This window comes from Lonchura striata, chromosome 2, assembly GCF_046129695.1.
Source record: "Lonchura striata isolate bLonStr1 chromosome 2, bLonStr1.mat, whole genome shotgun sequence".
Taxonomy (NCBI): domain Eukaryota; kingdom Metazoa; phylum Chordata; class Aves; order Passeriformes; family Estrildidae; genus Lonchura; species Lonchura striata.
Window position 1 is genome coordinate 83,244,368 of NC_134604.1, and position 13,422 is coordinate 83,257,789.

The following is a 13,422-nucleotide window of genomic DNA, read 5'->3' on the forward strand; positions in this document are numbered from 1 at the left end:
TCATTTCCCTTATCCTTACTTCCTTTAAACCATGGGGAGAAGCAGGGTCCCTCCCAGCCTTGGGACAGAGTCAGAATAGAGAGGCGCCCATTTCATTATTTGACTCACATAATTTTCATTCATTTCTGTCACACATTTTTCATATAAATGTGCAGGGCACCACCTGAAAGATATATGAACATGGGTCTTCCTTCTGTCTCGAGTGTGGGTTAGCTATCATTGCTTCAAGCCATGCCACTGTTTTCTGCTTATTGCTTAGGGATGCTGCCCTGTGCAGGAGTATCAGCCCACTGCTCTGGCCTGCAGAAGAGCTGCTCTCAACTTTGAACTAGCCAGCCTCATTCCCTGTAGGTGGGTAGCAAACCATGTCACCAGTCTCGACAACCTTCCTGCTTTGTGTGCACATTTTTCTGGGTTGGGTAAATTCAATGCACAGATCAGGAAAAGTTTCTGTATGTATGAAATGTCCTGAGTGTACCAAACCAACAGTATGTCACTCGTCTGTGCTGGTGTCCTGGAACTCAGAAGCATAGAACCTGCCTCTTCATGTACCCCACACCACAGTCTGAGTACAGAGCTCCTTGCCTTCTTCATTTTAAATATTTTTAGCAGAAAAATGAAGTCATTAGACAACAGCGTTTAAATCTCATTATTTATAATGTTCACTGAGTGTATTACTCTTCAGTGTTATATCTCATTGGAAGAGTGGTAAATCATATAAAATCTGTCCTCCTTCTGTTTGTCTGTATGTTGCACATCTTCATTCCCATCAGTCTTTGTTCTTGTTGCTCTTCTGGGCAGAGAAAGAATAGGTAGGGGATGGTTCTTGAGACATTTCCTCTTCTTTAGGTCTCAATTCCTCAATTTTATTCATAGGGTAAACAGCAAGACACTAACATTTACCCTGATATGACATTTCATTTCAGGACCTGCAGAAGTAAGGACTTCTCATTGCTGCTCTGTAGAGGAATTGAAAGAGGTCTGCTGGAGTTCTGCAATAATGCCAAGACTTTTGTAACTACTCAGTTTCTGTAATTCTTGCAACTGGACCTTATTCTGTTCTCAGAACTGAATTATTCTTGGAACCCTGAGTCCCAGCACTAGAGAATTTGGGTGATGGTTTAACTGCTACAGGAAATTAAATTACCGGCAGCTGAGCTGGAATTAAAATCTTAATTCATTTTCTAGTAATTTTTCTAAATAATTTTTTTCATATAGATTGGAAAAGATAGAATCTTCAATATCTATACAGAGTAAACAACATTCTATCAGTTTCAGTGTAGGCAATTTAATTAATTGTATGGAATGTAAGGCTTCATGCTTATACCCAAGATCACCTCTGTAGAGGATCTGGAGTACTACACAAGCATCCCAGTCTTGTCAGTTAGAGTTTCACAGCAGTGTTTGATGTAAACATAGATGACTTCACCAGGCCAGACAACCTTGATGAAGTTCTCTTTAGCTGCTTTGCACTCTGAAGGATGATTAATTTGATTAATGAAAAGGAGGGGAGTTGCATGCCAGAGTAGTCTAAAGGCATCCTTTTCAAGAGCAACACATTTTACCACAGACTTTTTGGGTCAATCTGTATTCTTTTAAAAACCAGAATAATTGTACAACTTTTATATTAATAGCTTTGGAGCCTTTAATTTAAAACATAAGAATTCCACTATTTCATTTAGTCTTCTTCATAGCTAATGCCAAGAGTGAACATTGCAGTTATAGTAATAAAGAGGTCAATAATCAAAATAGAATCTTTCCTTTATTTCTGATTTCTTTGCTCTGGTTGAATCTATTTTAAACCAGCCACCTTTTATGTGAGGTATTTAGAAACAGGAAGGAAAGTATAAGCAGAAATTTGCTAGATATTAATTTGTCTGTAAGAGGACCAAAGAGCTCCAAACACAGCACGTCTCAGTACAGGGCTATGCAGTAGGTACACTTGGCAGTTCTGTTCTGGATATTATAATACCTGAAAGCTGAATTAAACTCAGGTCCTCACTGTGTGGGGATGATGCATCCAGACATTTATTTTAGTTAACAAGTATTAGTTTTTCTCCTTATTTCCTTTACTTTCTTGATTTAGCTTGTTTGTACCTAATCCTAGGCTACCATCATGTGGCCACTTTGAGAATCTTCCCAAGAAACAGAAAGGCTGATTACCCTGAGTCTGGAAAGCAGCAAGGCACTGCCTGCACACAAGATGAAGGCTACTTAGAGATTTCTGAGGGCATAATTTTGCTTCTTGATGGCACTTGGTCTTCCCATATTTAGACATTCTGTTCTTTGTTTTGTGCCTGTTTTATTCTGCTTTAATTCTCCTCCCCTGCAAATACTGAAAAAACACACTCAAACTTCAGAAGGAAAATTTTTCTGTAAATAGCAGCCTTGGGTCACTCCGTTAAACTCTAAACCACATTTCTACCCACACATTTCAAACTCAGTTTCAAATCATGCCCATGTAAATCCCTTCAGTATGTCCTCTCATATGGTCCCCCTCAACGGCCTTGCCTCTAGGTTGGAGAGACATCAGTTTGACAGATGAATGGTTAGATGGCTGGATGGGCTCATCCAAATACTAGAGTCAGTGCCTCAATGCCCAAGTGGAAATCAGTAACAAGTGGTGTTCCACAAAGGTCCATGCTTGGTTGAGCCCTATTTTACCTCTTCAGCACTGCCACAGCCCGTGAGTTCAAGGGCGCCCTTCGGTGAGTTTGTGGATGGCACCAGGCTGAGTTGTGCATTTGCTGCATTAGAGGGAGGAGATGTCAACCAGAGGGAGGCTTGAAGCTTGACAGCCTTGAGGAATGGGATCATGTAAACTTCATGGAATTAACAAGGTCCTGGTCCCGGGTTGGGGCAATTCCTAGTCTCTGTGAACAGGTTGCTCAGGGAAGCTGTGGATGCTCCTTCTTTGGAAGGGTTCAAGATCAGGCTGGGGGCAGGGTTGGACTAGACAATGTTTGAATATGCTTTCTTATCCAAACTATTCTTTGATTTTGGTATTTTATAGAATATTATTGCAGTAAACACTTTCCAAAGCTCATGCATCTGAGCTAGTATTTCAGACTGTTACTCAGATATGGACACACCTGTTTCTATATATGTGCAGCTGTAGGAACAGAGATCTCCAGGTCACACAAGGCTATATTGTGAAGGAAGACTTTGCTCCAAGTAAGGTACTTATAGTAGACTCATTTTTATTCATGCGATGATAAAAACAATAATTTTTTAAAAACTACGTGGTTAATATATTCATTGCAGAACAAAACTGGTTTTCTTATCAGAGCACTTAATCAGGCAATAATCCACACTGGAGTTGGAGTCTACCACAATTTGAAACCTAAATCCAGTCTCCAACCAAAGTGGACATTTATTGTGGTCTTAACATTTCACCTTAGCCTTTTTCTCAATGTACAACAAATTTTTTAAAAAGTGGAAAATTGGAAATAGTTTTGATAAGGACAATAGGGCAGAACAGCATTTTCCTCACTTGATAAGGATAGTAGAACAGAACAACATCTTACTCTTATCAAGGACAGTAGAGCAGAAAAACACAGCCTTGAAGAAACAGATAAAGGATGTAACTTAGGCAGACAGAAATCATGCAAAACACAAGCAGGATGCCAGCTCAGCTCTGCCAGGCTGACAAAGCAGAAGTTATGCAGAGCAATGATATTATGCTTACTCAAACACGGGGACTGAGGGACAACCACCTAAAATGGACACGGGGCATGGAAGACAGAACCCAAAGAACCATGTAAGGGCTTCCCATGAAGATTGTGATTATGTAAAATAAAATCAAGGAGGTGGGGATATCTAATGAATATGTAATCAGTGTGCATGGTACAATCTCTGTTCACCTGATGCTCAGCACACTTGATTAGAGGAAATATCCTTGGGGTGACCAGCATGCTGCAATAAAGAATGCCTGCTTTCTATACTCAAAACTCTGCTCGAAGGTTTCTATCCAGCCAATTTCTGTATCAGATTAAATAAAGGTTTTTAGCTGCAGATATTGTTAGTTCCTAGTCCTAGATTTTATTTTAATAATTTTAAAATATTATAATATTTAGTATTTTTTCCCATAATTAAAACTCCATACAGTGGATGTTAAACAAGACTTCAAAGATGGGATTAATTTCTAAAGTGTAGATTAAAACTGCATATTATATTCACCTATAATTTAGTTATGAGATTCCATGCTAATTTTAAACTCTGTGAACAGAAAAGGATTCTTTCTAGCTGAAAATGAACAGAGTGAGGAGAGTGCTGTTTTATTAGAGTGTATTTATTTTAATTGAAAATAATGACAGCTGAATTTAATTTGTGTAGTTAAAATTATCTTGACAGAAAAGATTGAAAATTCTTTATTACAGAATTCCTTTGCCTTTCAAGTTACAGTGACATTTAACTGATTATTCCTAGAAAGGTGATATGAATCAGTCTGAAATTGTGGTTCTACAGCACATAAGTACTTGCATTTCTTTCCTACTCAGTATTGTACTCTCTCTCATAGAGAATTGTGCTAAAGACACTTCCAGTCTAGGCTACTCTGAGTTTTGTGTGAGAAAATATTAAGGAAGTAAATAAATTACTTCCTCTGCATTTTGTAGAAGACTTAGGCTCATAATGTTATAGTAGTGAAGTTTTATATTTGATATATTTTATTTTTAGATGTACTTCATTCATTGATTCATTGTTGAAGTTTGTGAGATATACTATCTAAGCAAATTCTGCCTTTCTTTTTTTTCAAATCTTTTTAACAACTATTTTCCCTGCATTTTACAATTTGTTGTAATTTTTCCTATGAGATGTTTAGAAAAGATGCAGTGCTCATAAACCACTAAATATTTAATAGCTCTCAGTATGCTTTCCACCCATATTGAGGGCAGTTATACTATTAAAGCAACTGTTTTTAGGAAGCAGAAAAGATCCCAAATCTGACTGCAGTCCATCTTTGCCACACTGACATGTTCTTTTCAGGTTTAGCAGCCTTCTTTACCAACCTGTTGACCACACTTTTTCCTGATTTGGCTTTTCTTGTGTTCAAAGGACATGTACAAAACTCAGCCATATAATCACAGGTCTGAACTAATGGGAGATAATCAATATTAGTATTTCACCGATTAGAAGGGATGGCTCTGATAGAAAAATACCTCTTTACCAAGTTCTCCTGAAGGTATTGGAAAAAACCTATGTGAGATAGGCAATGTCTTTAAATTGAAAGACGGTTACACTTGAATAAATTCTTTCCTGAGAGAGTGATGAATCACTGGAACAAGTTGTCCATAGAATTGGTGGACTTGGCACTACTGGAAATGTTCAAGGCCAGTTTGGTTGGCTCTTGAAGCAACCTAATCTAGGGGAAAGTGTCCCTGCCCATGGCAGGGAGTTGGAACAAGATGATCTTTGAGTCTCTTCCAACCCAAACCATTCTATGATTCTATGCTTCCTCAGAAATAAAACCTTGATAAACTACGGAACAATGGTTTAAAAAGAAGATAAACATTTAGCCACATACACTTGCCAGATAAAAATGAAGTGGAAGTGGCTAAATTAGTGTGATTCAGCCTAATGTAGGGAACAGTTTAAAAGACTGATGATAATCTTGAATCAGCAGGGCAGACGTGCAAACTCTGACATCAGTAGAGCTGGTGGTGACACTTGCATCATAAAGTGCACTGGTAAGAGTTGGGGGGAAAGAATTATTGTCTGTGACTGAAAGGGCAGAGATCTGACTGATTTAGTGGTTAGCTGATCTGATTGCACACAGGGACGTGAGTAAGCTGATCTATGGGAAAAAGAGAAGTAACATTGGACAGAATGCAGGAAAGGATTTGAAAATGTTAAGGCAAGCTTGATCCATAGTGGAAGTTAAGAGTTTTGAGAAATCATCTCAGAATGAAAAGTATGTCTCAATGGGACTCCCCAGAAGACTAAATGGGGAATTATATAAGCTTCACAGTCGAAATAGCATCATAGAGGGCTGCATCCTCTCATCTTCTCCATCAGAAAAGCATGTGTCCTTCTTGGGGCACTGTAAACCATGGATGGACAGAAACAGCTGTGAACCTCTGCCAAAGGTAAGTCCCAACAACATTCCTTTTTAAAATGTCAGGAAAATTCACTCTTTTCTCTCAAGTTTCCAGAGGCAGGAAACCTCCCTCTGTTCTCTGTGCTGGAGCAGCCTTCTTCTGTCTGACAGATTTAAACATGGTTTTTCCTCCACCTTCACTGTTTTTATCAATCCTCAAGACAAAAAATGTATTTTAGTCAGAAAAATCAAGTACCCTCCACTGGGATACTGAAAAATAACTCCCAATCTGCACTCTCAGACTATTTTGAAGCACAGATGCACATTTCAGATGGCTCTTACTAAAAATATTTCTAAAATTTAGAAAAAAACCCAGATTTATTAATTATCTAACATGTCAGGACTTTATAAAAATACTTCCTGGCTATTTTTTTTTCTTTTGCTGATGAGAAACAACAGTGTCTGTAGATAGGTCAATCTTTCGGGTGAGAATATAGTTGTTTCAAAACTCATTGCTATAACAATCCACCCCAGAAGGTGAGGGTAAATCAGATTCTTGTTAATATATCTCTTTGGGGCAGATTAGAGTGAAATGACACTGACTGGTAGGTAAATATAAATATTATAAAATATAAATAGTCAGGGTTTATGTTTGCTCTTGGTTGCAATAAAAGCAGGTATGTACATGTTTTGGTTATTATCCACAGTAATACAAAAGCATAAAAATAATACTTAAGAAATGTATAAGGGCAAAGGAGAAAGGATAAGAGTAGAAAGATATCACCACCCGTGGATCCCAAAACAAGACTTGATTATTGCAATTTCGATATCCCTGATGCCCATTGGTCAAAATGATGGTCACGGTCTTGATCCATTGGGGATGGTGGAAACCCAAAAACCACAAAGCTCAGTTCATTAATACATGCTCAGGCTCAGTGAGAATGCTGAGATACCACCCATGGGGCAATGAGTCTTACACTGTCTGATGTAAGATGTGGATCACTGGGCAGTAACAGGTCTTTGATGGTTTATGACACACTCTAAGACATTTCAGCTGCCTCTCTCTTCACCTTAGTTGAGCCAGTTATGGCCCATCAGAAGGGATGTATCTCTTCAGGCCACATCTGAATGCCCCAGTACCTGGGAAGGAGTTTTCACTCCTGAGTCCTTTGTGTAAAGGAGGACATGTGACATGGTAAAAGCACTATCCCACCTCATATGATCTGCATCTTATAGGCCTCTTGCATTACCTGGCTCAAACCCCAGCTTGTAGCCTCTGGTGGTGGTTGTGCACCTTCTCTGCACCTGGATGACTACTTTGAGCATGGTCAGTAAAGCACCTGAAACTTTTGCAAATGGCCAGTTGTTTTGGCTCATTAACCATTTTAACATTCTAGTCACTCACAACTTCCTTTCAGTGGGCTTTCTTTCTCAGTGTATTGACCCTGAGCAGAGGCTGAGACACCACAAGACCTCAATGGAAGAATTAATATTAATGAGCTCCAGGTTAGTAATAAGGAGTTTGAACAAGCACAATTATCAATGTTGACCAATAATTAATACTGATGAGCAGAGTGCCTAGAAATGCATCTTTCTCTAATACAGAATGAATTGCTTAATATCTCTCTGGGTGAAGTGACTAAGAGGAATTATTTTCTTAGATGGTTCAGTTGTGAAGAAGCTGACATGTTTTGAAACTGTAAGCAAAAGCTGTTCCACAAACAAGAAGTTTATTTACTTTCACTTGGCAGATGGATGGACATTTTCCCTCTGCCTGTCTCTGATGAATTTTATATCACCATACTGCTTGGCTGAGAGTCAGTTTTCTTTCAACAGAGTGTTAAATGCTGCTCTTCACTGTTGTTCTCTTGGGCAGATAGAGTTTGGTAGGGAAGAGTGTTATAAGGGTAAGAGAATTTTTCCTAGAATGATGGTTATGGCAGGTGGATAGACTTTTTCTTCTCCATTTAGTTTCATAATGAATACTGACATACTTGTCTTCACTGAGAATGTTAGGTGCTCATATATGAGCAGTAGAATACGTCTTATTTAATATCAGAAATATAGACAGGAAGCAGATTTTTAGTAACTGCTTGTAAATCAATAGATGCTTTGCCAGTGCCAGTCCTAGTTCTTGAAGGTGGCATAATTAGGAAAATTAGGACCTGAAGTTTTAAAATGTTGTAAGGAATGTTTTTGAATACCTGAAATGTTTTCTGCATACCAACAAAGGAGGAAGATAGAATGAATCATTCAGAAGGACATTTTTATATTAATTGTATCGAAGCAGCATGGAGATAATTTAGCAATGATTCATTAAAGGAGTAGAATGGAGAATTTTTTCTTGTTTAGAGTCTCTTGTTTTTTAAAATCTTCTTGGTTTAAAAGGTTTTATCCTAACAAGGGGAGAAAACATTAACTGCTGTCATCACTTGAATATCTGATCAGGAATAGCTGCACAAATTAATAATCAGGTGATGATATATATGCTCTGAAGTGCCTAGGAATTTTATCTATATTAGGGTATGTTTCACCAGTTCCCTTGAAATAATACAGGAGGGTATCTTCCTAGAAATATTCTAGATTCATACTATTGTTTTAATGATAAAAGATAAATCATTCTTTCAAGCCTTATTCTCTTAGGCTCCTTGTAGTCACAACTATTGTAATGCATCAGTAGTTTGACCATCACCCCAGAGGAAATTTGTGTGGATAATGAGACATCAGCTTCTGACCGGTGTATGGAGGATTTTTTTATGTTGTTCATTAAATTTAAAATGGAAATGACAGAATAGTAGCAATTAGCTCTTTCAGATATATCTGGTGTGATTTGGAAATCTTGTATAATCTCTCCGTGCCTCAGCTCCTTGCTCAGGAAAGATTAAGGATCTGTTTTTATGTATTCATGCCCTCCCCCATCTCTCCCATTAAATGCAGAGCATATCCTAAGGTAGGTGTTAAATGGGTCTGATTTAGTCTAATGGTTTTGTACTCACATCACTAACAGCACTGAGCTTATAATTAAAACTTTTCACTGATGCCCCTTGATTAGGCAAGGCCAAACATGGCTATACAGTATTGCACTCCTTTATAGGACTCTTTCTCATCCCTGATGCAAAATCACCATATGCTACAGCGTACCCCAAACCTGCACATTGCTCTCCCATAAATCTCTGCCTGTGTGATTTGAGAAAAACTCGAACAGAGGCTTTGTATCTAAGGCTGACTTTCACTGTCAACAGTTGGCTGTTTCTTGCAGCTGATAATTTTCAGAAAGCAAAGAGGTATCTCCTCCAGGAGATCTCTTCTCAAGCCTTGCATTGGTGTATGTACATACATATAGTTTGAAAAGTACTACAAAATAATCAATGACAAGAGAAATGTTACGTTTTGGGACTGCAGATGCAGAGTAGAAAGCTGAATAACGACTGACATCCCTATTATATGAAACAGAAACATGAGATCAGACTTAAAACAGAACTAAGAGACCCAGAGGGTAGAAATTTAGTCACTGCAGTAGAAAGCTGTGATTTCAAAATTCCCTTCTGTTGACAACCACGTATCACTTTCAGGACACTCCATTTACCTTACTGCTATCCTTCAAGCCATCCTCACTACTCCTTTGCAGTGAAACGTGTTACTAACAGCCCAAATTTCTGAAACTTCATTTTCACTTCAAAACAAAGCTAAAGATGAGTTTTCCCCTTCTTCCTTTCTTGGTGTAAACAGAGGTGGAACTCAAGAGCACCCCAAATATCCCCAGCATGTGACTGCAAGCACTAGCTGTGTTGACAGAACAAACTAGACTGCAGGGACTGTGAGAAGGGAAAGACCTCGTCCTTTGGTCACATGCATGGGACTTCACTGGCCCCACACTGGGTTCAGAGCACTGAGACAGAAAGGGCTGTCAAGTACTAAACACTGCCTAGAGCACAGGCTTTATGAATATTGAGCAGTTGTTCCTTTCCACAGGCACCTAAATCCTGCTGAAGTAACTACAGAGTGCACTGGTTTTGTGGATATTTTTAATTACATGGCTTGCTGTTTTGATCAGCTCAAATCCACATCTGGTTCCAGTGCATCACTTTGATGGACTGAAACTATAACACAACTCAGTGTGAGAGTCTATCAAGGATGGGAAAAATGTGTTGAATTCCTACCATTCCTGCTTTCCTCAATAAATTAACATATGAAGATTTGAAAAATAAAGTAAAAATCTTTAATTATTTAAAATTTTAAAAGAGCTCCAGAAAATGCATACAAAGTAATAAACTTTTCTCTGAAGTCAGTAATGGCAGTGAGTTATGGTGTAAGAGAAGAGGAAGAAACGTACTGCATTTGTTGAGTTTATTTGTTGAGTTGCTACCATTAATTCAAAGAAAAAAACATACCTTAACCAGGCAAAATTTGCATGTTGTTTTTCTAATAAACAAAAGATACAAGGGGAAATTAAGTTTTCCACATTTTAAAAATTGAATCCTGGGCTTTTGGTCAGGTTTGCCATTATTACCATTGGATTTGAGGTTCGAAGTCATATTCTTCTCACTTAAATAAAACATACTTTTAAATATAGTCAGAGTTCTCCAGAAGCATTTACCTTCCTTTATCTTAGTTCATCATTAGAAAAATGTGGGTTTTGTACATCCCCACCATAAGATCATGTCTGATTAACACCAGAACAAGGAAACAATTGCCTTCAAGCACTTGAGGTAAAGTTGGTTTAGCCTAACCTTGAATTGTACTATCTAGCTTTAGAAAAAAAAAATATCAAAAAACACATGGACCTAGATATATCCTTTTCTAATCTAAGATCAAGATTAGTATATTGAATCTGTGTATCAGGAAAATCTAGATGTAAGTCAGTCAGAGTAATCACTGACAAAAATATTCATTGAAAGAAAGAGGCACCCAAAAGACAAAGCAGCTGTTTTTAAGATTTTACCATTAACAACCCGAAACATTTCATTGATCTTCTCTATAACATTTCTATAGCTGGATTTTTTTGTTTGTTTGATTGTGTATTTGCGTTTTCTTTGAAACATGTATTTTTAACACACACACATACACTGAAAGAATATATTTGTTTCCATACATAACTGTAACAGCCTCAGCCTGGGATGAGAGTGAAGATCTTTGGGTTTCTAACACTTTGTTGAATAAGCCTCAAAGGTCTTTTATGTTTCAGCATTTCTCTGCTGTGTGTCCAGTATCTAAAGATGGGGAAAAGCAAAGAAGAGCTAGTTTCCATGCTCTGGAAAGGATCACACTAGCTAGCAAATTATAAAAACTATATTACTTGACCTCTCAGCCCTTTATAGAAGGGATTGTGAAATATTTTGTCCAAATTTGGCAATATTTGAAAAGGTAATAAATAATGCAGTCTTGACTCTTGAAATTCATTTTTGCACGAAGATCTGGAGTCAGATCCTTAGTGAATAAACTTTTTTTATGTGAATAATGAGTCATATCTGTTCCAAGCAAAATACAAAAACAACCAAAAAAAAAAAAAAAACAACCCCAAAAAAAACCAAACAAACAAAAAACCCAAAAAAACCAGAACAATTTTTATCCATTATTGCCCCTCCAAATCCAGCTTAACATGGAAAGCTGGAAAGCAAAATATCAGTGTGTATGAACAAAGTTGTTGATTTTATTGCAGTTTAAATTAAATCCCACTTATCAAGTCAGTCAACTCCCCCCAGAATGACATTTGTAAGTACTGTCAGTGTGTCCTGCAATTCCATTTGTGATAACTGCAAGTTAAAATTATAAAGTCACATAAAAGGACAATTTCAGAGACTCGGCTGGGCAAATCGTCAGCTATGAAGAGTTAGACAGTTCTACCTGTTCAATATTCAAGATTTATTTATTCTTTTTCCTTATTAGTTCTGTGACCTTTTTTTTTTTTCTAATTTGGTGCACACTGAAAGATGCATATTAGCCACTAAAAACCAGCAAAACAATGGCAAGTAGGGTAGGATCTTTCTGGGATTTTAATTTCATAGGTCACACTTGAACTGTGTGATTTAATTTCTTCTTTAATCTGACTTATTCCTAAAAGATAAAAATTTATTAAAATACATAAGTTTTGAAACTTTCCTCTTCTATATAAAAAATGGGAAAAATAGTAACAGCTCTGGCTTTTGAGTTAGTCATGCAGAGATGTGTCTCCTTAGAGGTCCAAAGACCTTGGGTAAGGTTCCAGTCAGTGTTTGCTTTATGCAGAGGTGTGCTTCAGCCCCTCAGTGGGAAGTGGCCCTCGCAATGGGCTTTTCTGAGGGAGTGCCTTATGAAAAGGGAAGTCTCCTGAATCAATTTCTCATTGTAGTCCTAAATCAAGACATTCTCCAGTGCTGATCTGTCCCACTTCTCAGCCCAAATGATGCATAGGTACCTAGGATTTAATAAGCATTGAAATTAAGGTAAGTTTTGAAAAAAAGTTTGTAAATGGTACTCTTCTTTTGGTTCTTCAGCTACCAAGAGATTTAAACTTTATTTGACCTCTATTTATTGTTTCATCATTCATTGATCAATTTCTATATCTTCCACTATTAAATATGGGATGGGGTACGGGGAGTGTTAAAAACCTGACAACCCTAAATTAAATCTAAGTTTTAGGTAGCCTTAATCAGACAAACAGTCCTAGTGATTCCCTTCATCTAAGACTGTGCATTAGAATGATGAATAAAAGATTTCATTGTTTAATAGTTGAATTTACTTTCTAAATTTGGCATAATATAATTTTCAAGACCACCTGAAATTGTCTTTTTTGATAATTTTACTATTTATTTTTCAAAGAAAAAAATATATAAACTATTTCTTAAAAAATTAACTTTTGCATTTAGGAGGATATAATAATCATCCCCAGAACTTTTCAAAAAAGTTATGTGTTATTCAAACACATGTATAATGCGGATTTAAAATTAATAGTTTAATGTCCTGCCACTTGAACTAACAGCTCTTAAGTGTTGTGAAACTTGTTTTAGCTATTTTCATTTTTCTTTCTCTGTCTACTTCCCAAATTCACCAGGTGGGTTTTGTACAACCTCTGCAGCTGCAGTGGTGGATGGGTTGGCAGCTCCTGTCAGTTCTCTTCCCTTTCTCTTACTCTAACAATGCACTACTGTAAACCAGACATTGCTGGGCACCAACAAACAGGTATTCACTGTAATTGAAGCTCAGAAGTGAAAGAAAAGGGACAAATAAAAGAAAAAGAAGTGGTAAAATATCTATAGTGTTTTTTAAGCCCCATTTTTGGCAGGACGTGGCTTGGAAAGAATTTGAGTTTATTTTTTTTTATTTTGTTTTTTTTTTTTTTTCATCATGGTTATTTTTTTGCTAATTTAGATCGTTGAGATAATTTCTATCCCACTAGATTAACTGGA